General features: G+C 40.5%; 1 protein-coding gene across 1 annotated transcript in view; it reads right to left on the bottom strand.

Moving 5' to 3' along the window:
• CEP162 (centrosomal protein 162) overlaps nt 1-673 on the bottom strand; it is a 91105-nt gene extending 90432 nt beyond the window's left edge. The window contains exon 1 of the mRNA XM_060030271.1: nt 639-673. The gene's annotated coding sequence lies outside the window, so the exon portion shown is untranslated. The remainder of the gene's footprint in view (nt 1-638) is intronic.
• Nucleotides 674-24268: the final 23595 nt, after the last annotated feature.

The raw sequence follows: 24268 nt of genomic DNA, 5'->3' as shown, positions 1-24268 counted from the left end.
TCAACTAGTTATTTATCAATCCATATTAAAAAGTTTTGAAAAATAGACTGTTTCCTGATATGGGGGCGTTTCCAGATACAAATTTCTGGATTAATACCTTAAGACTCAGAATCTACCTAAAACAAAGTTAATGGAGCAAATTAGAACAAATTATGTTTCTCTTGGACGGAAGGAAGGTCAACAAAAACTACGCAACGGTGACTTGCAATGCTCAACTCTCCCCAGTCTCCCTAAAGAACCCAACTTCGGATCTGCGTCAGCTTCTGGACCGTAACTCCATGAGGCAGCTCCGACCTCAGCTTCCTTTCGTGGAGGCGGGAGGTGTGGAGATCTGGTCAATACTTTGCTCAGCCTGCGCGGTAACACCTCCTCCCCCTCATTTTCATTTCTGTTCAGTTCAGTGTGTGGGCGGTTAAGGTCTTCGCCCCAAATTGTGGGTCAAATGCGAGTCCCACTCAGAGGGTCCCAGGCCCCAGGAAGCGCGGGCTCCGGAGTCGGCGGGAAGACAAAGACGCGCCCGCAGCGGAGCCAGGGTGGAGGAAGGGAGTGACCCGAAACTAAAGCCCTGAGCAGCGGGTCTGAGCACAGTCTGGGCCCCGCTGAACCGAGTGGAAAGCAAGTATCCACGCCTCACCTACCTTTGCTTCTGAATTCCCCGCTTTCCCGGACGGTCTGAGGGGGGGCCCAGCAGTTGCCAGGGTAACTGACGTCAGCCGCCAGGCTCTGGAGTCACATGACCCGAGCTGGTCACGTGGCTCGCGGGAACAGAGGGGCAGCGGTGAGTGTCTCTTCGGCTCTACAAGCGCGGGGTGGAGTGGTCGTGGCTCAGCAGGACGATCTGGCGGGTTGGAGCCGCCGCCGCTGCTGCACCAGTGAAGACTCCGTGCCCTTCTCTGTGCTCCTTGGGGTGGTGGATGGACGACAGGGTCGCGAGCGCCGTAACAGGCGTGGTGGGTGTGGCAGGTGCGCCCGTGGCTTCCTGGGAAATGTAGTTTAGCTCCCCTGCTCCTTGTCTTTCCGCATTTCTCATCCCTTCTCTCCTCTCCCTAACAGTTGCCTCCTGTGTCGTTTCGGCTTTCTGCTTTACAAGCGGAAGCCTTGAAAAAAATTAACTTATTGGGTGATTTCCTTCACGTGCAAAGCCCTGCGTGGGCGTTTTGAGAGAACCTGTAACCTTTTATGAAGAACTCTGTTGCCAGGATAGGGACTCTGTTCCACCATCTAGTGGACAAGAAATTGAAAATACACAGACACACCCCAAGTCCTACCCATATCAGAACATCGCTATGGTTTCCCATTACCCCTCCTTTCCCCCCATTCTACAGCGGCATCTTACAATTACTTTCTTGGATTTTTATTTTATTTTTGCTATTCCTTCCTCTAAAAAAATAAGAACACAACGCACGTTGGAGTTTCAGAGGACAGCATTTAGGTTACAAAATGTAAAAGCGACAGCAGTTGAAAGCGTTGCTGCTGGCAGACATAGTTAAGGACCTCATCATGTCCGGCCTGAACTTTTCTTTCAGCAGGTGTTTATTGCGATACAAATGTGTACATGCCAGAACTGTGCCCTATGATAAAGATTTGAATAATAATAGAGATTTTTAAAAGCTACTATTTACTGAGCACTTTAGTTGTTAGGAGCTGTGCATGCATTACTTCACTTAATCTTTACAATCTACAAGACAATTCAATTAAGTTTATACTTTTGTTTCTAATATGTGCTCCATGGGCGAAGACAGTCATAATCCCTGCCCTAACAGAGTCTTTGGTCTAGTGGGGCAGATAAGTGATCGGACAATTGCAATTCTGTATGACCACTGCTATTGTAGAAGAAGTAGGGTGTGGTTGGAAAACATCAGAAGCCACCTCAACCTCTGAGAAGATGGAGGAAGCTTCTTTCTCACTGAAAATGGCCTGTCTCCTCTTTATCAACCCTTGCTGACTTCTACTCATCCTTTAGGTGGTTTAGGTTTCAATTTAGCCCTCATTTCCTCTAGGAAGCTTTCTCCACCCATCCCTACTAGGAAGCCTTTTGCAAATTCAGCCTCCTTCCCACTAATTCACACATATGTAGTAGCCTCAGATCTTCTTGGCCTCGTTTTTTACTCTCGCCACAGCTACTGGGACCACTGCCATTCAGGCTGTCACTAGCTACACACAGGTGTAGCTCGTCCGTGTGCCTGCCTGGAGCTTGCAGTGTGAACTGCTTGCTTTCTGATCCGTGGGGCTTCTCTGATCCTTGAGGGTAACCATTCAGCACTCAACATTTGCAACTTAGAAGTGGGGGATTTAATCTCTGCAGGCCCAAGCTTGATCAGTGGGGGCTGGAGCTGATGAACAAACGATTCCCCTTACTGGCCCTGGACAGTGTTGATACTCGTTTCATAAGACTAATCACGATGTCCTCTGTGATCCAGAGCCAGTTGTTCACAACAGAGACCAACTTGATAGCACATTCTGGTATTGGCTTTCCATCCTTCTCTACGTCATTCTCCTTGTTCATGGCTACTGCTACTTGGCAACCCACTCCTGAGTAAATTACTCTCATGCAGAGCTCTGTCTCATGTTCTGCTTTCAGGCAAACACTAGGAAAGATAGATAGATCAGGATTAGCCCTGGAAAATGGACCATTAGGATGGGATTTAGGAACTGAGTAACTCAACAGTCAGATGGCAATGAAGATCCCACTGCTAATGGGAAATGGGGTGGTGATAACCAATGGAGCACAGCTCTACGATTCTTATATGAGGTTCGTTGGCCGTAGGTACAGGTGGAAAGTGAAGGGTTGACTCATATACTTACTGTTATACTTGAATGGTATGGTGGCAGTGGTAATTATAAGGATGGTTGGATTTTTATTGAATTCTTTGAAATAAGGAAAATGACTGGCTCAGGTCAGCCAAAATCGATTCAAGGCACATGGTAAATGCCAAGGGCCTCTATCAGCATTTGAGGAGATCATCATTTTCTGCAGCATAGGTGCAAAGGAGAATGAAGACACAGCCTCTTTGGATGTCCTGAGTTAGGGCCCTGGTTGAAAACAGTTAAATCCTGAAACCAGCAATAGAGACATTTGGGTAAATGATTCTGGGAATCTTGAATTCTCAATTTCCCTGAACTCTCCTCACTGGCAGAAGCAGTCCCATTCCCTTTGCTAAAAGAGAGCATCCTCCTATTGCCTGAAGAGCCTGCAAAGACTTAGAGACCCTCATATGAGGAAGGCAACTCACAAGATGACACTTGTCCTCCTCAGGATCCAGCCCTGCCACCATTCACCATCTCCATGCCAGTGATCAGGTCAGGTCTCAGACATCTTCTGAGCGCAGAACTATAATCCTTGCTCTGGGAGGAAATAGTTTACAGAAAGTGCAGGTCCCATGTTATATATACGAAAAGAAACCAGGGGAACACATGTAGGAGTGAATCTTGAGAGTGTTGAACTGGTAGGGAGAATAAAATAAGGCTGCATAAGGAGTTATTGACATGGGAACACTCACTCATGTCTTGAGGTTCAACATGCTAGTGAGAACACCTGGCGTTGGTCCTCGTCCACTGCTGGGATGTTTCCTTGAAGCCTGAATGTGATAATGGCCAATAGGAAAATGAGGTAGAGATGCTAAAATTGCTTTGGCAGAGTACTAAGGAAGATGTCAGAAGGCTCACAGAGATGGGAATGTTAGAGTAGATATCTGTGATATCTAGAACCTAGCATCTGACTTTGCTCCCCAGGAGGATTCATAGGACATTCCCTTCAGTAAGGCAAGAAGGAATTCACTGGTGAGGAAGAGGCCAGCATCTGTGAAAAAACTTGGTGATGTCTGTCCTCCACAGGTCAGAGTTATTAACAGGAGATGTTGTTGTGGAACTAGTCTCCCCAGTATCAGTGCAGTTATGAGATTTCTCAATGGCAGAGCCCATGTAGCAATACAAAACTATCAAAGGCAAGATGGTTGTGATTACTGAAATGGGCAGAAGTCTTTAGTAGCAATCAGGTGCCTTGACCTGCAGGGATTTGTGCCAATTGCTAATAAATCCTGGTGTTTTGAGGGATGAGATCAATGGACAGCTGATTGAGTGATTACTTGATTGTGTGTGTGTGTGTATAACAAAGTGATCTAGTGAGTGGAATACTGACATTAGCTATCACAATGGAAAATCCAGATCCTTCATCCAATTTCTGGATTTATTTAATTTCAACAGACCCAGATACCAAGTGTTCAAAGGGAGGGTGAGTGCCCTTGAGGAAGGACTCTGTAATGTCATAAGAATAGTTACAAACATTCTCCCTATCTTTCCACAAAGGGCCTTATGGCCGTTCACCAGGGCCACCAGAGGACAAAGTAAAAGAGTTCCACAGAGCTTAACTACCACCTCTTTGGGCTCCTCGTTCCTGGATCATTAAGCAAAAGATAATTCATGTGTTAGCATATTTGCAAGACTAACCTACCCTTATTGACGCGAAGAGCCTGGGTCACTGCCCTATGATGGAAGCAGGGAGGAATAGCCATCGGCTTGATTGAAGCATCTCCTGGTGTTTTGTGCCAGGTGATAATGGTGAATCAGCATTTACAGCAACTATTCCCTGATGAAGGCAAAGCAAATCAACCCAGAGGAAGAAGGTCTGGATCCCTCTGCCAGGCAAACAACCTTAGATCAGCTGAGATGCTGGCCACGGGTGAGAAAAATTTAGAATCGCTGGTGGAGAAGAGAGCTGATGACTATCAACAAGGCTTTGGGACCAGCTGTGGCAGCAGGGATGGTAGCTAGTTCACAAACCCTCTTGCACAAGTTGTGGCTGGCTAGCACCTTGCAGTGACAGATAGGAGTTAATGGAGAGAAAACATGAATCTGAGTAGTGCAAAGGTTCTAGTGCATCAGTGACCACTTTGTTCATCACTTAAAATTCTCTTGGCCCTGCATTCAACTGAAGTCAGTTTCTACAATCAGTTCTCGTAGACTTTCTGCAGGTGCAACTGGGGAGTGCCTCACCTCTGACCAAGGTGTGAGCCTCCGCTTCCTTCCCTGGACATTTTCTGGCAACAAGTGCAGGTGTGGAATGCCCACTGACGTGCCACACATGTGCAACCTACAAGTGGGTATGTGGTAGTCAAAGTCCAAGGGCCACTAAATCCATGGGGGATGGAAGCCCATTGAAAAATCCTTGTCCTTTTTTTTTCTTTCTTTCTTTTTTTGGCTGTGCCACTCAACTTACAGGATTAGTTCCCCAATCAGGGATCGAACCTGGGCCCCCTACAGTGGAAGTGCAGAGTCTTAACCACTAGACCTCCAGGGAATTCTCCCTTCTCCTATTTATTTCATGGATTTCATTGCGGCCTCTTAAAAGGCCTGTGGAATCCGGCATAGGTTGGCCATAATCATTTTGATAATGCATCCTTATTTCAGCTCTTCCTTCTTTCCTCTTTTTATTCCCCTGTTCATTATTCCTGCTCTCTGGGGTCATATTGCCAGATAAATTACCTGTGTAGAAGCTTTTTAGGGAGGAGCTCAGGTCTAGACAGTAATCTTATTAATGAACTTGAAGTAATAAATAAGTCCAAATAATTCAGGTCTTAATATGCAATTATGCTGCCTTATTCATATATACAGAGATTTAGGAAGAGTGATGATTTTGTAAATTAAAATAATTGTTTCAATTTTATCGAAACTTTATTCCATTTCCATTTGAGAGCTAGTAGTCACAGTAGTAAGTTTTTATATCATTAAAATGTTCTTTCTATGCACACATGCATTCAGAGATTTATAGACTGAATAAGAGGGTTTTCTTATGCTTTGAAGTGGTAGGAAATTGTCTAACACTCTTTCTGTATTGTTGAATAATTGATACCATTACATTCTCAAAGTAAATAAATATGAAAAGAAGGGAAAGGATCTTCACTAAAAGGTAAATGGAATTTGTGGTATTATTTCTGTTAGTATTTGTAATGTCAGTTTACATTTTCACCATCAGAGGTCATGAAAGAACAATGTTGAACAGAAAATTTGAGCTTTGTTGAAAAAAACTTAAGTTTGAAATCTGACCTGTAACATTCTTAGGAGGCTTTTTACAAAGAAAAAACCACAATCTACTTAATGTCGTTTCTGAAGGAAGAAAAATATTTTTTAACAATAAAATTATCCACTAGGTTACAAAAACAGGAGGCTCTATTTGCCTTCGGTGGTCTCAATTTTTAGTTTAAGAATAAAATTTTAAATGCAAAATGTTGGTGACTACTTGTCTTGGGAATATATAATTTTTAATCTCATCTGGTTTGTGGGGTCTATACTTGACAAAAAGTATTCCACTTATTAAAAAAAGAAAGGAAATAAAATTAAAACTTAGAAGTGTTAAGGAATACATTTCTTAGTGCACATAGCATCTACTTCATAAAGCATAGTAAAGTGTGTCTCACAAACTTTTCACCTGAGAAACTGACAATGCAAAATGTATCAAATATCTTAGTGCTAATAAATTTTATTTTAAATATCTACTATCGATATGTGTTTTGTCTGTCATAGGTAGCACACGTTGATTTAAAATGTTTCTTTTTGTTTGTTTGTCTGTTTTTTTTTTAGCATCTTTATTGGAGTATAACTGCTTTACAATGGTGTGTTAGTTTCTGCTTTATAACAAAGTGAATCAGTTATACATATACATATATCCCCATATCTCTTCCTTCTTGTGTCTCCCTCCCTCCCACCCTCCCTATCCCACCCCTCTAGGTGGTCACAAAGCACCGAGCTGATCTCCCTGTGCTATGCGGCTGCTTCCCACTAGCTATCTATTTTACATTTGGTAGTGTATACATGTCCATGCCACTCTCTCACTTTGTCCCGTCTTACCCTTCCCCCTCCCCATGTCCTCAAGTCCATTCTCTAGTAGGTCTGCGTCTTTATTCCCATCTTGCCCCTAGGTTCTTCATGATCATTTTTTTGTTTGTTTTTTAGATTCCATATATATGTGTTAGCATACGGTATTTGTTCTTCTCTTTCTGACTTACTTCACTCTGTATGACAGACTCTATACCCTGAGAAAACCATAATTCAAAAAGAATCATGTACCACAATGTTCATTGCAGCTCTATTTACAATAGCCAGGACATGGAAGCAACCTAAGTGTGATGGACAGATGAATGGATAAAAAAGATGTGGCACATATATACAATGGAATATTACCCAGCCATAAAAAGAAACGAAATTGAGTTATTTGTAGTGAGGTGGATGGATCTTTTTTTTTTTTTTTGGTGGCGCTGAACAGCCTGTGGTATCTTAGTTCCCCGACCAGGGATTGAACCTGTGCCCCTTGCATTGGAAGCGTGGAGTCTTAACCACTGGACCACCAGGGAAGTCCCTATAACCTTTCTTGCTCTATTAGAAATGCAAAAAACCAATAAGTTAAAATAAGTTTCATTGGCATTATAAAACACACAAGTCATCAGTTGTCATTGCCCTTTTTGGGGAGTAATAATAATGAAAAACCTTCTTGTAAAATGATTGTTAATATTTTTGCATTGGCATAGTTTTATATGTTTTCAAAAATTCTGTGGCACATGAAATAAGTGAATCACAAAAAGACAAATACTGTGTGAATCCATTTCTATGAAATATCTAGAGTAGACAAGTTCATACAGACAGAATGTAAAATGGTGGGTCCGTGGATTATTTCATGGGTATGGGATTTCAGTTTTGCAAGATTTGAAGGGTTCTGAAGGTTGTACAACAATATTCATGTACTTACTACTGAACTGTACACTTCAAATGGTTAAGATGGTAAATTTCATGTGTATTTTACCACTATTAAAAAATGGGGACTAAAAACTACTGTGGCACATGAGTTGACATTGGACAATCAAAATCCTGGTTGAGAGAAATTGTATTTGACTTACACAAGAAATTTAGATTAAAGCATGACACCATCCATCCCAAATTCCTCATTCATCCAACAAATACAACAATAGAATCTACACCATAGCATTGTGGGGAATAAATGAGTTAAAACATATAAAAATTTTCATCAGTGATTGTACGTCATAATGCTCAATGCACGTTAACTGTCATGTTGTTTTGCATGAAGCACATCGTACGGTGTATGCGGTCAACGATGATTTGATACCTATGATTATCACCATTATTATTTGTTCCGTTTTTCCAACCTAGTGTATAAAAAGACATTTTTCATTTGTCTCTTGGAGCCCCAGAGGCATCAGAACCATCAAAAAGCCTTAAAAGTAATAAAACTACAAGTCTGTGACTAACAGAGGAATTCATTTTTGTGAATTATTTGTTTAAACAACCAAACTTTAGTCTTAACTAGTGTCCATACAATTGTTCCTCCCCTCATTTTTGTCCTCTTTTTTGAGTCAGTTCTATCTTACTGGGTTTCATCTCTGATCTTCCAGTGGCTCTCAAATTCTGGAAGCCTCCATGCTGCTTATATCTGAAATCATCTTTATATACGATGACCATCTGTGTGTGGTGGCCGGGGGAGGCCGATTAGAACCTGGAGCTTCAGAAATATTCACCGCAGATTTTATTATTTTAACTCACACTCCTTTCTTGGTAATAATAATTATTTTAAAGTCATTCTTTGGGTTTAAAAAATTTTTTTGTTTTTAGGTTTTTTTTGATGCTCACACCTGCTTCATTATTAAATTTAGCATCCATCAATTTTAACATGAAAATAGATTCTGCTACTTGTGTGAATACTGATGTGTTCTGTTAGTTGAAAAATATTTTACTATGTTTCTTGTTTGTTTGGGTTATATAATCAATCTTAAGAGGAAAAATATAACAATATTTGATATGAAATGGGGGAAATTTTTGATTTTTTTCTCGAAGTCCTTCTTTGAAGAACTCCTTTGTCCAGAAAGCCAAAGCACACGTACCACTTTCTGGTCACCATATAAATCTCACAAGGTTTCTGTGAAAGAAAGAATATATATAAAGAGTCTGTTTCTACAATTCCACCAAACCTTTCACCAATGCTTCTAACAAGTTCCAAAATGAATTTCATCTCCATCCCCTCCCTTGTTTGCTTTCTGCAGGAGTTTTATGAGCAATGAACTGGTTCTCATGGTGAAAGCCAAAGGAAGACAAATCCTGAATAACCCACCATCTGCATTGTTCCATATTCCATAATCAACTATATTGAGAATAGCATTAGTTCTATAACACCACTACCTTATTAAAGGAATCCATTTAACTTTGGGAAAACTGCATATGGAGGAAAAGAACATCCAATTTAGCTTTATTTCATGCTCACACTCAAGCCTTCAGTGACCTTCTGATACTTCAAGTTGGAAATAATAGTTCCGCTTTGCTTATATTTCTAGTAGAAAAGTTATTTGTGTTTTAAAATATTTATTTACTTACTTATTGAATACTTGCTCTTTCTCTTTCTCCTACCAGATCATAAATTCATTGAGGGTGGCTGTTGTGTTACGAATTTTTGTATCATACCAATGTTTTGCACAAGTAGGTGTAGAATAGCTAGTTGTTGAAACTATTGGATTTATTGTCTCCTGGTTCCATTCTATTGTCTAATGGTTTAAGTTGTAACTTAAAACTTTTCTAAAATGACTGTCATATGTATGGAGGTAATGCTGCCCCCCCCACCCTTCTAGCCCACTTTTGTGTATTAGACAGAGAGACTGTCCTTTGGCCTGAGCATGGGTAAGCACATTATTTCTAGGTAGGAGTAATTACAATTACACTGTAAATGTCGTGATCCATTATTACTTTCTCTAATTTCAGAGAGAGCAATGAAAACCAAATGTCCAGGCACAATGAGAGATGTGGGAACTGCAAAATCTCTTCTATCAGCTCAGCAGTTGCTAAGAGTCATCCCACATGTTCTGTACCCTCCCAGGGTCTAGTAAGTGGATGAATAAGTTGCTTCTCTTAATCTGGATAAATATTGCATCAGTGGAAAAATTCTTTCGTTTTGTGTCTTAATTCTGAGAGACTTGGAATAAATGAAAAACCTGGACTAATTGCTTACTGCTCCATAAGAGGGTCCCTCAGAGTCCTTAGAGTGAGGATGACCATTGGTGATGACCTTTGGAATAAGGTACCCGGTCCCAATGTCTTTGAAAAGTCTGAATAAGCTTTGCTATTTTCTGCCACATTTTTCTCATTAGTTAACATAAAAAGTTAAAGTAACTTCAGCAGTTTTATTTCCTTCCTCTTATAAAAATACAGTAAGTCACCTACATACGAACAAGTTCTGTTCCGAGAGCACATTCATAAGTCCAATTTGTTCGTTAAGTCCTACAACGTTAGCCTAGGTACCCAACTAACACAATCAGCTATAGAGTACTGTACTGTAATAGGTTTATAATACTTTTCACACAAATAATACATAAAAAACAAACAAACACAAAATACAGAAAACATTTTTAATCTTACAGTACAGTACCTTGAAAAGTACAGCAGTACAGTACGAGAGCTGGCATATAGGGGCATGTTCACATCTTTGAAAGTTCACGACTTGAAGGTTCATAGGTAGGGGACTTACTGTAAATGCATTTAGGCTGTTCACCTACTCTGAGAAGCTATTTTCTAATACATCGGTAAAGATGCAGCATATATGCTCCCCTTCCTTTTTCTCCACTGGGAAGAGGGGTGCTAATGCTTTATTTTTCTTGAAAACAAAAAAGAGTAAAACTCATGAGATGATGACCATTTCAAGGTTGTTTCTGATTTCTTGATACTATTTCAAAAGGAGACACATTTGAGTTCATTTTAGTTGAAATTGAGTTTTTTTATTTCAAAATATGTAACACGGACACTGCAAGAAATAAAGAAGAAATAAAGTCACATATTCACAAAAACATACTTTGTGTGTAAATCTAAGAAGAGGCCCTAGGCTGACTAGGGGGGAAGGCCTCTCATGAGAGTCCCAGATATGATTTTTTTTTTTTTTTTGAAGTATATGGGCCTCTCACTGTTGTGGCCTCTCCTGTTGCGGAGCACAGGCTCTGGACGCACAGGCTCAGTGGCCATGGCTCACAGGCCCAGCCGCTCCGCGGCATGTGGGATCTTCCCCGACCGGGACATGAACCCGTGTCCCCTGCATCGGCAGGTGGACTCTCAACCACTGCGCCACCAGGGAAGCCCGCCCAGATATGATTTTAACTGTGGAGGTAGACCCTGTATAGACCTTGGAAATGTCACCATCACAAATACACTTTGTTTGAACCCAAACATCCGGCAACATGGCAGACAAATGGACAAGACATCTACCATCAAGGAGGATGAAACTGGACGGTCGAGGACTCCCAGCCCTATGCAGCACAGCCAAAGGCTGGTGAATCACAGGGGTAGAGAGGCAGGGCTGGCAGGGTGAGCAGGAAATGGAGTGAAAACCAATTACGGGTAGGCTACTGAGAAGGTAGCATCTGACATTAGAAGAGAAGTATATATTTTTGGCTCAGATCAACAGTCATTTAAAGTCTGGGTAACACAGCTAGAATATACTACTAAGCTGAATTTGTTTTACATTTTCAGTTCTGGCAACTCTTCAAGAACAAAAGACTATTTTCTTTTCCATTTCTTTTTACATTTTGAAAAGTTCTCTAATCTTTAAAGACTGAAATCGGAGGATAGGATAGTATTTCAAATATCAAATTTAGAACTTATAATTTGAATTTTGTTAAATACATACACATATAACCTCACAGAAAATATGCATAGGCCATTCATGAAAGTTGTCTGGGCTGGGGGACATATTTGATTAATTTTCTAGGTATTTTATTATATTTTTCTAATTATCTGTATTGGAAGTGTAGTCTTTTTTTTTTCAAGTTTGCAAAAAGAGGGGAAGTACAAAGTAAAATAAGAAACATGCAAGTATGCATTACTCTTGTTTATATTTTGTGAATGTTTTGATTGAGATTTTTTGGTAAGAAAAATGATCAGATAAAATTAAAGTTCCTGTTTAATTTATATTTAAAAATACATTTTTCATTAAAAAAACAATCAAAGCTTTAATTTTCTGAGAAGTTACTGTAAACATGGTTGCATTTCCCATGTTTATGCCTCTTCCATGAGCAGTTCCTAATGTGAGAGTTTTATATTTTAAAAAATCCACAGGAGACTGAACAATCAGTAAACTTTTAAGGGTATTTATAGTTTAAATGAAAATAAAGTAAGTTATTGTATGTTTGTAATAAAGATTTCATGTTGTGCAAGGGGTCCAAATTAATAATGCTCTAATAGCAAAATAAATAAATATTAAACTAGGACTGGTGGGTATGAGGGTTGAGACTTGTAACAGATTTCCTCCTACCATTGTTGTTTATCTAGGTCACGGTGAATCTAAGCATTTGCTCTTAAAGCTGGAGACTCGCGTATTATTTGATTTCTTGGCGTCCTGGACCAAAGACGGGACCCCAGGGTAAAGAAGCAAATGCAGTTTATAGACAGAGGTAGGGAAAGGACAAACAATACATGTTAACAGTTTCATAAGAATACTGCTCACACCTACATTGGCCCAACATATTATGACAGAACCCAAGCAAGATCATTGGGAATAAAAAGGTTCTCAAAAACCAAGGTCAAGAAATTCTATCAAAATAAATTTCAGAGGACTGCTGGAGTGTCAAATCTTCCCAAGCACACTGATGAAAGCCATAAGCTGTGAAATGAAAAAAATAAGTTTACAGATGTGTGAAAACAGTATCTCACCCAGTCTCACGACAAGAGAATAATTACATTCCCTCCGAATTTATGTATACTTATTCCTCACACAATTTTCCCATTTCAACTATGGTATCATTTCTTTTTCCAGTTAGCTATTTAGGTTAATTTCCTTTTGGCAAAGGAAAATGGTGCATGTTGGTGGAATAATTACCATGGTTTTTGACCACTATCTCTCAAATGCCTGAAGAACAATAGTTCTCTGTTCCTCCAAGAGACATTCAGCTGATAAATGACATTCAGCTTGTTGAAGAAACATGTTACTTTCAGGCCATCATCTAAGTGGATACCAAGTAGAATATCTCATTCCTAAAAAAAATGTACGTTATTCACAAATGCTTTCTGTTACCTTTCAGATAATATTAATAGTATGAAGAATATGTTATCTTCTAGTTATATTATTGATCAAAAAATTTAATACTTAGTATGAAGTTTATTGCCTTTAGAAATTTAATAGTTATACTATATGCTGAAATTTATCAAATCTTATATCGTTATACTGACATACTGTGCAACATTAAAGAGTTAAAAGAGGGCTTCCCTGGTGGCACAGTGGTTTAGAATCCTCCTGCCAATGTTGGGGACACGGGTTCAAGCCCTGGTCCAGGAAGATCCCACTTGCCATGGAGCAACTAAGCCCGTGCACCACAACTACTGAGCCTGCGCTCTAGAGCCCGTGAGTCACAACTACTGAGCCCTCGCGCCTAGAGCCCGTGCTCTGCAGCAAGAGAAGCCACCACAATGAGAAGCCCGTGCACCACAAGGAAGAGTAGCCCCCGCTCACCGCAACTAGAAAAAAAGACCCAATGCCTTCTTTAAAAAAAAAAAAATTAAAAGAATTTTATCTCATTTGAAATCTGAAATCTAGGCAGAGAAAATGGTTTCTTTACAGTCTTTATAACAGAGGGAAGACAATATAAATTTTAGTGTGTATGAGTCCTACCCAACAGGATTTGATTACTTTTGAAATTACTTTACCCTTCACCTATGAAATAACAGAAAACTTTTCACAGTTTCTATACTACCCAGATTATAACTCGTTTAGGCAATAAAACAACTGCATATAAGTTTTGGTACAGCTGTAACCTTAGTATTAGGCCAAAAACCACACCGTAATGAATGTTAGAGCTGAGAACTGAGTTGAGAAGTGCTGATTATGAGGCTGACAGGCAATGTTCATGCCAGGAGTGCCTTCCAGCTTGCAATTGTCTTGTAAAGTTCTGGGAACTGTCGGTTTCTCGGCAAGGGGAAGATGGTGCCTCTACTATTGGCAGTCAAGGCCAGTGTCTCCTAGGGATCACGCATAGACTCCAAAACATTCTCCTTAGGGGAGCCACAACAATTATTCAACAAACTTTACTGAGAACATATTTCGTCCCAGGCACAATGCCTGGCTCTGAAGGCACAGACATCAAGACACAGTCCCTGCCATGAGGAACTCACTGTTGAGATGGGACATTGAATTGTGAAATGACATAATAATGTGAATTGTGAAATGACATAATAATGACAACACCCTGTGAGAAGTGCTCCAATTAAGTGTGATGACCACAAACAAAAGAAACTCCAGCTCTGCCTGAAGACACCAGCCAGTGCTTCTCAGAGGAGGTGACATTAGACCAGGGGTAGATAGGTGCTCCCTTATTAGAAAACAGGAAATCATCTTTTCAAACATTGAGAACAGCATTTTTAAAGAGGCAGAAGGAGCAGGTCTCCTTTGGAGAAGGTTGCACAGTGCAACTAGCTGAAGCATGGATTGTACTTCTGTCGATTTTTTTGTTGTCTAGCATCTGATTCCACTCTTTGTGGCCAGCCTCTCCCTATGACACTGAAAAATCTGCCTCTTGCTTTTGCAGCCTTTCCCACTTCCGCCTTTCTTGGCAAGGAACGGATAGCTAACTTAGGCGCTGCCAGTCGGATGGAGCAACCGAAGCAGAAAAACACATTGCATGGAGAATCATTCTGGTCTTAACAGCATCACTGGGGTTCCAGGTTCCAGAGGCAGTGGCTGTGGGGCAGTGCCACGCCCAGCGTCTAGAGAGAGCTGCAGTGGAGGTTCAAAGCCCAGGACCCCTGTTCTGTGCTGGCAGTAGTGGTGGTCTCTCCTCTCTTGGTTGTGTAGTTTGCTTTGGGCTGTGGTTTTCCTGCTTTGCCTCCCTTTCTTTCTGCCTTTTCTGAATTTGGTTCTTCAACCCTTCCAAAATTTCTGTGAGCTCCTCAATGTATCCTGTAATAAATTCCTTTCCTGTTTTATTGGCCATAATTCTTGCAACTAAATGACCCTGTTTAGGTCAATAGCGCTCGTGTTTGAGTTAAGAAGTTAGGGTAGAGTGTGAAGGGTCTCATATGTCATGCCAAATATTTTTTTTCACATCGAAGCCTTTAAAACAGGGAATGTTATGACCATATTTGTATTTTAAAAAGATAGTTCTGTTGTCTGTCTCGAGATTGGTAGGAAGGATGGAGACAAGGAGTCCAGGTAGAAGACTATTGTGATGGTCAGGTGAGAGATAATAAGGGCTTTAAAAGAAAGGGGCAGTGAAGAAGACAGAGGGAAAGAGAATTTGAGAGATTTTCCAGAAGCTAAATGTATTGGTTTCCCGACTTGCGGAGTCAGGTGGAGGGAGAAGTTGATGATGGCTTTGAGGCTTCTAACTTGGATGAATGGATGGGTACATAGGTGCTGGGGCCATTGACTAGGTAAGCTAAAGAGGGCTGGATATATGTTGAATTATGGAATGTAAGGTGCAGTTGGAGATATCCAGTAGGCAGTCGCATATGTAGAAACTGAATCTGAGCAGAGAAGTGAGGGATGGAATGATATGGATGACTTTTAGGTGTTCAGAGTAGATGAAGTACCTTTGAGAGTTATAGGTAAGTAAAGAGCTGCCTCAAGAAAATATGCTTGGAATATCAACAGCAACCACTCTCTCTTGCATCCATTTCCTGTCATTTTGTTGGATAACTTGCGGAAGGGAAATCAAACTCAATTTTAATTGGAAAAAAGAGAGGTACTATGGTTTAGATTTGTAATTTACATGTTTAAAACAGCAGAGTATTTTTTCAAATGACATATTGTGTGGAATACCAGTTTATAAAACATTAGAAAATAGAGAGGCTCTGGCTGAAATAGGCATAGAGGCCAGAAGTCCCACCTGTTGGGTCTCCTCCTCAATTCCCAAGATGGGCCTTGAGGCCCCTCCTGAGAATCCCAAGGCTCCAGGTATAATGGACATCTGTATGTAGACATATGCGGGTCTGTAACCATAGATCCACAGCCTCTCTCCAAAGTGTCCCCCAGTTCCTTACTTGTACTCCCCAGTGGGTTTGCCTTGTTTCTCTTTTGCCTCCCCGGCTCCTGTTACCTCTGGTAGCTGCTGGCAGTGCCAGGTGGGGAGTTGTACCTGCCACTGCTACCAGGAAATCACGAATGTCCACCCCAGGGGCACTGTCTCAGGGCATTCCCCAAGCTCCCTAAGCTGGGCCCCAGAACAGTGTGGGGTGTCCAACAGAGGGGCATAAGGGTCTTCTCTCTCATGCTCTGACATACCTTTCTCCACAACCCAAAGCACATCTGAACATTTCCATCTGCTTAGAGCTACTGCCTTTTTAAAAAATCCAGTCTACTGATCCAGATGAGAACAGATAACCATCCCATCCCATCCATCTAAAACTTCTTTTACTGTCTCTCACCCTCATTAAAAAAAAAAAAAAAAAAAAGCAAATAAATGAAGTCAAACATATGTTTGTCAAGGTGTGCGCTTGTGTGTGTATGCATAGGTGTGAATGTGTGTGGGGAGAGTGGGATGGTATCGAAACCATCAGTATCCAGTCAAAAATGCCCGGCTACCCATGGAACACAGCTAACAAACAACTAGACTGTTTTGGAAAGAGCAATGGCTTTGTCAGTAGAACGAGGCCTCCTCATTTAAGCTATTTAGAGCTGCGTGGCCTGGGCTTTAAGTTACTTCACCTCCTTGAGAATTCTTTTTTCTATCAGTAAGATGGGAATAACAGTAATACTTATTTCTCAGGGCTGTTAAAATACAAGATAGTGTTGGTAATATATTTGGCTCTGCTAGGCGCTTGGCAAATAATTAAGAGAAATGGGTCTGATCTCTTTTTCTAGACATTTAACAGGGGCGTACTTATCATACGCCCTTTGAAGTGGGATTCCACTTTGTTCTCTTTGACTTTTTCATTCAAAACCGACTTCTCCTATATGCGTGCACATATGTATTACAGAAGAGATGTGTGCTTATACACAGATGAGAGAGACATTGAGTATGTGAAGTCATTTAACGTATATGGGGAACTATGTCTTTTCTTTACTATGGAGATATGTATTTTTTAAAACTTTGTATGTACAACATCCCATTTCAAAATGGCTTGAACTGCGTAGATATTGTCATGATATTCCCAGCTTATAATCTGTGAGCAAGGGTAGACCTATGGAAATATTGTGCAAAAGTGTTGGTGCCTTTTGCCTCCAAATGCCTAGCAGGGTTGAAACAAAATGTGATGATTTAAAAGCATTTTCCAGCAAAACAAGCTTTGGGGATGAAAATAAGCACTAGGGCTACTGGACAAGGCAAAATAATGCAGATATTGACGGTTTTCATTTTTTTTAAATAGCGTTTTGTCAGCTGCTTGTAGCCTTTTTGTACCATATTCTCTTCTCTTCGTCCCTTTATAACAGACACAAAATTCCTCAGAGATTTCCTGCTCCTTGCGCATCCACTCATCCTTCCTTCCTCTTAAACAAAACTTTGCATGGAATAGCTAGTAAAAGAAGCCTTCCGTTTTGCAGATAATGGCTTAAATTTTCTACTTCTTTATTTGCAAAGTTTCAGATTGGAAAATAATTTTAGAGTGAGAGGGAAAAGAAAATGTTATCATCAACACTAACAAAAAGTTTTGTGTTTCTTACACTGTATTTCCCATTTAAAATCTATCATCCCAAAAGAGACCAATTCTACCCAGGCTGTTCAAACATTCATTCCTTCATTTATTTATTCAACAAATATTTTGTGAGCACCAGTGACTGATAAGCTCTGGAGAAGAGCTGTGAATAGGGTAGTGATGTTCTTGCCCTGAATAGAGCTTAAATAGAGTCAGAAGTAGAAAAAGGTTTGCAAAAACCACACAGAGAACCCAGATTCTCCGCCGACCATTTTTGTGATCCAGTATGGAAAACGCAAAAGACATTGGGAATAATCCTGTTCCCATATGCTTCGGGTCCTACTCATCACTCCCCTACAACCCATTTAAGTCAGTTTTATTATTCTGACTTATCAATTGGGACTTAGCTCAGCTATAGGAAACAATTTGGCAAATCTGATGATTGAACTCATTTATATGCTATTATATACACTTAAGATGGATTATTTATTAAAATTTCCATGTCGTACGTAAATGCTTTCTGATAACAATGTCACTTTTCAGTGTTATCTTGGAGAGTCTAACTTTTTTTATTGCCTAGCTTTGTCAGGCGAGATTATCACTGTGAACATGGCAAAGAAAGCAGTTTGAACAAAGTTCTTAATTCACCACTGTTCGTTTGCTTTTAGTTCAGTATGAAACCGTTAACCTTTACAAAAAGACAACTAGGAATATGGCTAAATATTTATTTTCATAATCTCTAGTTTCACATATTTGTAAGTTCAAAACTGAAATCCTATATCTCCTCTTACGCCCTAGCAGAGTTAATGGTACAAACTCCTTTTTTGAACTTTTTCCCCTGACTTAGTCTCTTAATGTTTTATGGCTCTGAAAAATAACACATGAAAAGGCAAAGCCAGATATATTTTATCTTTCACGTGTGACAGATGTTCTCTCACCCGTGTTTCATGGGCATAATCCGTCTTTCAAAAACACAGAGGTGGATGTTTCTGCCAGCACAGCCTCCTGAAAAGAGGACTGCTTGTCTTGATTAGCAAATCCTTCATAATGAGCCTTAGGGCTACACACTATTCAGGTTTCTGGATGAGATTCGACAGGGAGTGGTAAAAGAAGCAGCATGAGACTACAATGTAGAAGGTGGCTGGAAGTGGACTAATGGTGACAGTGGCCACTCGGAACACTTTCCATCAGTGCTATTTTAAATTTGCTCCACTAGCTGTTTTTTTTTTTAATTTTTTTTTCAATATTAGATACAGAAAGGTGAAGGCCAAGCATGACTCAACGGCAATTTCAGTTTTACACAGAAGCAGAGTGTTCACATGAATAATGTTAACTGACAAATAAGAAAAATATAAGCCTATTGAATATGAGCATTCAAACAACCAGAGTCTGTAGCTACCAAACTGGTATCAGATACCAGTTTGCTTTAATCATCCCAGACGGACAGAGATATGCTCTCTTCTGGTTGAGCCGGATCCTATCTCCTTATAATGCTGGCAGATAGAGCAGCTTTGCCTTTCAGATTTTTCACCCAGTTATTTTTAGTTCTTCTGAAGCCTGGGAAATAAGAAATATAACCTCCTTGAAAAATCCAAGCGAGCCAACCATAGCAGGGCCTCTGAATCTGATTAGATAAAACAACAAAGAGGTTCTGTTGGGGCAGAGGCAGGAAGAGCCAAGGTGGGTGGCAATCTCTGCTTAACTCAGGGGAAATGTAGCCTCAAAGAATTCAAAAGTGGGTGAAAAAAATAACATAAGCAATAGACAACTTTCCCACATCTCAGGTCACTCTCTAAATACAGCTAGAAAAATTTTCCCTGCACTGAACTTTTTTTTCTTAATTTTTGAAGTATAACAAACAGTATGTGAATGTATGTTTATCCTAAGCACCACACTGAGAGAGAGAGATTCCCTCTCTAGACATGAGAGATTCACGCTCAACGTTATAACCAGTTTTCATCCCTCTTATTAGCTTAGAAGATAAATCAGGACCAAATTTAAGCTATCAAAGTGGATATTTGTTTTAAATTTCCCATTATGATATTGGAGGAATTGAATGCAGTCTTTTCCCTCCATTATGGGAATGGAAGAGGATCACGGGAGTCAGGGTGGGTGGAAATTCTCCCCCCAGGCGGAGTTGAGAAATGAAGTCTGTTTCAGTTCTGCCACTGGATTCCTGGGTTTGCCAGATTTGGGCCTGGTGAATAGGAGACAGCCTCTAACCAGGGAGGCGGGGGTGGTTGATGTGTTGACAGTCGTCATCAAGAGCTTTGACAGGGCTACTTGGATAAACGACACTATACATCCCCGTTCCCAGTATCACCACTTTGTAAAAGAAAACAAATAAAAGGGGGCCTGGTACTGAAACACAAGAGGGTGGATGGACATCTGGCACCTTCTGGGCTTGGGATGTCACTGAAGTGCCCTGGATTTTAATCTCGCTGTTCAAGATCGTCTTACGTGTCACTTTTAGTTAATAACATGAAAATCACTCCAAATTCTTAACCCATTTCCTCCCAATTTGCTGATGCCCACGGTTAAGAAGAAGCTAAAATGAGTCAAATTCTAATAAGGCATTTAATGTCTTAGCTTTGAGTAAAGTCAGCACTGCTACACTTCCTTCCTTTTTTCTCTCTGAAGTCTCAACTTCTCACTTCGTGGATCAATACCCTGATTCTTCTTCAACACATTATGAGCAGCTAAGAGGCACCGTGCCGGAGGTGGGAGAGGGTTTTAGTGGAGGAACTGGAGAAAGCTTGGGCCAGGGAATCCTGAGGTCCGTGCAGAGGGCCGGAAGGCATTCATAGAAAAGAATGAGGAGGGAATTCTCTGGTGATCCAGTGGTTAGGACTCTGTGATCTCACTGCCAAGGGCCCAGGTTCCATCCCTGGTTGGGGAGCTAAGATCCCACAAGTCTCAAGGCGCGGCCAAAAAAAAAAAACAAAAGACAAAGAGGATGAGGAAACAGGATGGTGGGCTCAGCCGACATCTCAGCAGGGACGTGACTCCACCATATTCCACCTGTTAGCCAGGCCTCTTCGAGCTGCTCGCTGTGGACGTGCAGGTTCCATGACAGCTGTGGGTGCTGGGGGACATCCACAGAAGTCAATGAACAATTATTTCACCCTCACTCCTTCAAACCTGAGAGCACCACTGATGGGCCCAAAGTGTAGCGGTGAAAAAACACCTGGCTTCCTGGCCACCATGGCATCCAGCACCTCGGCTGAGATCAACCAGGTGTGAGCCTGTCTGGCAGTTCTGTCTCTTTCCTGTGCCTCCCTGTGTGATGCTGTGTGGGAACAGGGCCTGGAACTTGCTTCTCCATACCACTGTGGCTCTGTTAGTTTAGGGATCCTAGTCAAAAATGGAAATCTGATGACCCATCTCTGGGCAGCCACCTACACCTTTCTGCTTTTTGGATTGCAGATACCCCTAGACAAAGGCATGGGAAGACTCCTGGTATTAAAATATTACACGAGAGTTTATATCACTCTTTTATTTTGACCCAAAGAACATGCCTTGGCAAAGTGTTTCTGTCTGTCCTGTGAAATAATTCACTCCTCACGTGTACTTTTTTCCATTAGGTCAGATTGTATGGTCACCCCTACAGAAGTGTTCTGGCTGTGTTGACAACTTCTTTGTTTGGCCTTTCACGTATTTTTGTAAGACAGACTTTTTGCACGAAAACGACCTGAATTCCTCATCCAAAAATATACATTCAAAACAGAAGTCACAGAACCGATGGTCTAATTTTAAACTTTAAATGAACTTTGTCATTAAAACTTTGTATGAAAATGCTAAAATTACTTATGCCATTATCAATCAGCCTAAAGTATAGTAGACAAGACATAATTCTCTTGTCATTGGTTGCCCCCATCTTCAAAATAAAATACATTCTTCTTAGGGAGAGTTTTTCAGTTTACAAAATGTTTTCCCACATGTTATCTTTTGAATCCTTGAAGAAGTGTGGGCTAGATGGTTTATCAGTTTCTCCCAGCTTGAAACTTCTATTCGTCCATGGCTATATTTTATTATAGGATGCAGACTGGAAGGTAGTTTCTACCAACAAAAACAATGTAACAAACCGACCCCAGGCAGCGAAGCGGCATGCGAATGTTCTTCATAAAGTCCTGCATCTTGAGATAGCACTTTTTCGAGTCACCATGTGGTACTCAGCCTTCGTGTTTAAAGGGTCAGAGACTCATCACCTGGGGGTCCCAAAGGGAGGAGACAGTCTGTCAGTGTCCAGGCAGCGTGAGCAGCTGAGCATCTGAAGTCAGGCAGCCACCCACCTAGTGCCAAATCTGCCCCCATGGAATCGGCCGTGCAGGCTCTGAACAAGAGCAAAAAGACTATGACGCCCGTCCACTCGTTTATTCCCTTTCTTTCAGCATCCTTTTCACTAATCACCTCTGAACTGCATCAGTACAAGAAATAAACACTGGCAGAGACAAGCCTCCAACAGAGCACTCAAAGGCTCTCTCCAAAGCGTGCCTTGAAAATGATACCCAGATTAACCTAAAACCCAGGCTGTGCTCTTTGTTGCTGCCTGCTTTGGGAAAGTGGTCGTTTCCTTAATGTGATAAGAAACTGAAACATTTTCAAAGACATAAGAATTGGGTGACGTGTTTGTCAGGATCCATAGAGTCTTGACCGGCACTTGAGGGAATATTTCCATGGTGAGAAATTCTCTTAAGCTTCTTGTTCTTATTGAAAAAATAATTGAACCAGTATTGTGGAATGTCCCCGTTTCGGAGCTGGTATAAGGCACGTATATGGGGGTTTATTCGCCAAGGAAAGACTCTTGTAATCTGAAAGCGCTGACTCTAATTCTAGTAGAATGCACACAGAATTGATAACCAAATTTCTTCCTAGAAAATTCATAGAGGAAGATGGAGATCTTTTCAAGTTCAGGATCATTCCTTAACTATCGCGTGTGTTACTAATTCTATATTCTGTGGAGCTATGTGAGGCGTTCTCTTAAGAACTGGAGCAAAGGCACCGTGGCTGACTCATCTTCGGGTTTGGGTTACATGTGTGGGGTTGTGTTTTGGAATGGAGCTTTCTGGACTAGCAACACTCCATCAGAAACACAGTGGCACACCTGTACTCCAAATGGCTGAATAAGGCAAAACATATGACATCAAAACGCTGGGAATCATATTAAAAAGAAAAAAAAAAAGAACACAGGCTGTAGCAAAGATAAAGACAGCACCAAGGCACTGATAGCCATGGAGAGTAGAAAGAGTTTTAAGTATGTTGCTCATGAAATGATTTATCTATCATTTAACCTCTGCTCATAAGCCGTGATGTCGACATGAACACCACACTCAGAGCATGTGAAAATTGCTCATTTGGACGTTTATCCTAAAAAATAAATTCTCATCACAAGTTGCACAACTAGAAATGACTGCTCCTTATATTAACAAAGGCTTTGGAATACCACGAGGAAGGTAACAAAAGGGCTTCTCCTGGAATTTTGAATGGTAGCTGTTGGTGTAGAATAGATTTCACTAATTTTAAGTGGGGATGTAATAAATTAATGTTTAATATTAAAAGGGGGGATTTATAGCATTTTTCATATAAAACTTTCACAAATTACCTTTCTAGTCTAATGAATTCTTACTCAGACCTCTTAGAGGAAAGTGTTAATAGTGTCACTCTGGTTGAACTTTTAATTTTACATAGTTTTTTTTTATGGATATGATTTTTAAACAAATGTAATAAAATTTTTCTGTTTGCATAATGACCTTTGCTTACTTAATTGGCTGCAAGAAATTGTTCTTGCAGGTAAAGTACAAGCAGGCAGGTGTAAAAGTGAACTTCTTCTAGATAAAAGCTTTTTTCTCTCTCTCAAAAGATTGATTTTTAATAACTGAGTTTGAACTTTCATTCATTAAAACTTGTATTATAGTTTTATAGTTCTTGCAGTTGTCTACACAGATTTATATTTTCCCTTGTTACTTGGATAATAAGAGCATGTTGCCCATTGGTTAATATTCCTGTATTATAGTTCTTTTCAAAGAATGCTTCTATTATGAAATTGCAATGGACTTCGATTTTAATTAGCTGCCTTCTCCCCATGCATTACATGCTCCATGCATTACACCAGTGAGATAGTTTCTTATCAATTCCAGGGCTGCTCTGTGCTGGCATTACCATCAGAATTTGCCAATCCGGCTTTCTGGTAACCCTGTGTCCATTGACGGGTTCTATGCAGAATTACAAGTTTTGGCATTAAACCTTTGACTTTTTCCTCTGGAAATATCACAAGAGAAATAATTATTAAAAAGAGTAACTACTTTTCATTTTGGTCACTCAAGAAACGCACTCAGAGCATCTAACTTGGAAGTTTGGTGCCACCATGGTCTTTATTGAGAAACATGTGGCTGACAATTGAGAAGCCGGGAAATATCGTGTGGATTAAAGGAAATAAATTAAGAGCTGAGTTATATAAATCTTGAGGGCTCGTTGCACCTGGAATCATTTTCATGACCGTGCACACAACTGTGCTTTCTCTTCTTTAAAGTATCCTCGATGCAGAATAAAAATTGCTGTTTTGAGTAAAATACTATACAAATCTTTCATTTGGCCACTAAGAAAAGATTCTTTTTTGAAAATATTTTCTTTTTCTTGTTGAGATTTTCAAGAAGGACCAGAGTATTTT

The sequence above is a fragment of the Delphinus delphis genome, chromosome 14 (genome assembly GCF_949987515.2).
Source record: "Delphinus delphis chromosome 14, mDelDel1.2, whole genome shotgun sequence".
Taxonomy (NCBI): domain Eukaryota; kingdom Metazoa; phylum Chordata; class Mammalia; order Artiodactyla; family Delphinidae; genus Delphinus; species Delphinus delphis.
Note: the sequence above shows the minus strand (reverse complement) of the source record. Positions and strands in the feature narration are given on the sequence as shown.